General features: G+C 39.1%; 1 long non-coding RNA gene across 1 annotated transcript; it reads right to left on the reverse strand.

The window, feature by feature from the left end:
* Positions 1-383: 383 nt before the first annotated feature.
* LOC126629976 (uncharacterized) lies at positions 384-1419 on the reverse strand. Its single transcript, XR_007625913.1, has 2 exons — positions 690-1419; positions 384-581 (listed from the first exon to the last, which is right to left on the reverse strand). It is a non-coding gene; the product is annotated as an uncharacterized LOC126629976 (long non-coding RNA).
* Between the last annotated feature and the right edge of the window lie 1371 nt (positions 1420-2790).

Raw genomic sequence — 2790 nt, forward strand, 5'->3', positions numbered from 1 at the left:
GATTTCCATTGGCTGCCCAGAAAAATAATTGTCCAAAAGATGGGGCCGCGACAGAAAAAAATACGCTGGAATTGCGCACATTGATTTTGTTGTCATTTTACTTTTCTTCTTTTGTTGTCAGGAAAGCAATAAAGTGATGTGTTCCGAGTCTGTTCACGCGGTTTCTAGTTTGTAACGTTGTAGACTAACGAGCGGGTGATGGTGAGGGCTAAAATGTCCAGAACACAAAGGTCGGCACGCATTTAGCACACAAGGCACTTACTCTTATTATTTTTCTGCAAGGTACCAAGAAACAGTTTCATTTTTTTTTTTGTCAAGTTAGATATTTTTTTACTACGTTAAAAATAAATTTAACAAAAAAAAAACTAGTACAAGGCCCCAAATAAAAAACCATGTAAACAATTCCAAATAAAGTAAAAGGTCAAAACAAAATGAGAGTTGCAGTCCAAGATACAACAAGAAACTCACACAAGCTTAGGCCCAAAGGTTGCAAAAACAAACAACAAAAAAAACCTAATCTCTACTAGCATAAACCACACTGTCGCCGCCGTCACATTCTCAGAGGAAACCAAACTCTGAACCTGAGAGAGTATACATCATATCAAAGTCTCATTCACGAACTCCTGCAAATATATACAAACAAAATATCTTATGTGTAGAGACTGGCGCTAAAGGGGTATTTTACATACCAAACACTTGGCCTTGATGGGGATCCGACATGCCAATTGGGGGAAGGACAATGGATATGATATCCAATTTCTTATTGAAGCATACTGATCTTAGCACATGGTGGGATGGGGATGAAGTATCACAGCTAGGGAGGAGGGAGCAAGGAAAATTAAAAGATAGAAAGTAATAAAAGCAAGCCAAAAAGGCTAGATAAGGGGCATGAAGCTTGAATCTGAGACAAGTTCAGGGATAGTTGAGATCCAGCTTAGGAAAAACTGAGATAAAATTAAAGAGATAACCAATAATGAAAACGAAGGAAGGAGACTAGAAAGGGGGAAGGAAGAGGAGGTGGATGCAAGGAGGGGGAAGGGGCAGAGGAGATGATAAGAGAGGAAAAGGAAGAAAGGCCAAAGAAGAAACAAGGGAATGAGAAGTAAAAAGAGGAATAGCGGGCTGCCACCTACCCGAGCAAGAGCAAGGGGCAGCTTCTGAAACTTCAAACTAGGGGGGTGCTTATGAATCTAGAATTTGGAGTTCACATAGAGAGAAACTGCGTAACTGCAGCCCGCTTCGCCTTGTTTTCTTGTTAAGAGAGTTTCTATTTAGGGTTTCATAATTTTGTAGCCCGATTTGGATCGTCAGCCCAGCTGCTTAATATAATGGGATTGATTGGGATGATTCTGGTTGTTTATATGGTTTTTGGATTTAGTCCAATGCTGCCCTTGACAAATAAGAGCGACATGGATTTTGCTTAAACGAAATGAATTACAATAATGCTCAAGAAATACAACTCCAAAAGAAATAAACTTTGATTAACCTTAAGTTTAGACTTATAATTAGTCGTCTTCATTCTTTTTAAAGAGCATGAACAAATGGCTGACATGCAAACTATTCAGCTTGTTTTGGGGTAGCGCGTGATTATAGTAAACTTGGTGTGTATGACACCACATAAATTACATGCACACAATTTATGTCTTAGAAGGAGTTTATACCTTGTACATATTTGAATGACAAGGCATTTGCCTCCTTTCAAATGGAACATTAGTGTAAAACTCTAGCTTGGTTTTGTCTTTGTTTTTGGAAGTCATTGCATTACATATAGTTTTGATTGTTTGTGTGTATTTTCTATTTTGTCTAACTCTGTGATAATTTTTTAACTAGTGTCTTTTTTATTTTATTTTATTTTATTTTTTAAATGTAGTTCTTGATTTTGACAATCACATTTGGAGTGAGTTCTATAATAATTGGTGATCCCGAATGACTTGTTACGGATGAGTTAACAACTTCTTTTTAATGTGTAAGCTGTGAGCATGGTAAAAAGAATTAGTGAAGCGAAACTTCCACAACTCTCTCTCTCTCTCTCTCTGAAAAAGCTTCAAAAGAAAACCCTTCTCAGCCACCGACCCTAGCCTTTGGCTTTTGGGTCGGTGGCAGTCCTTATTCTCTCTTGCTTTCTTCTGCTTTTCCTTCTTCTCTTCCTTTTCTTCTCTGTTTCTCTGTTTTTTTTTATGAGCTCTGTCTCATCTTTCTGAGCTCTTGTCTCAATTTTGTACCCGCTCCTCAACCAACTGTTGCTCACCGCCATCCCCCTTCTCCCTCCCCATCACACCCTTTTCTCCTACCTCATTCTTCATGCACTTCATCTTTTCCAACTCATAACCAGGAATTACATTTCGGAGTGTTGGGCTCTATCTTGACACGAGGCCTAACCTTCAAAGTTCACTATCAATCCAGCTTACCGGAAAAATTGGGCGAAGTGTGGAACAATTCACGTCAGAATAAGGGTGTTTTACACACCCCATTCGCCCTTCCCTTTCCTCCTATTACTTGTGGTGACTTTTATTGCAGGCGTGGCTATGGAAACTTTGGCTCTTGGTGGATTGACTTTGCGTAATACTCTCATGTCTAGTTTTTGGTTCGGGTGCATTTTTCAATTTGGTGTTGTGGAGCCAAAAAATAATCAAGAGGCGACACATGGATTTTTAGGTGAAGAGGACAAAATTACCCTCGAGACACACCGGGTTTCTTACACGCGAGTAGCGGAGAATCATCCATCAACCGAGTCAAGAGTGCCCAAAATAGGTAACAAGTTCAAATTTATCTCATCCATTTTTACTCCAT

The sequence above is a fragment of the Malus sylvestris genome, chromosome 7, assembly GCF_916048215.2.
Source record: "Malus sylvestris chromosome 7, drMalSylv7.2, whole genome shotgun sequence".
Taxonomy (NCBI): Eukaryota; Viridiplantae; Streptophyta; class Magnoliopsida; order Rosales; family Rosaceae; genus Malus; species Malus sylvestris.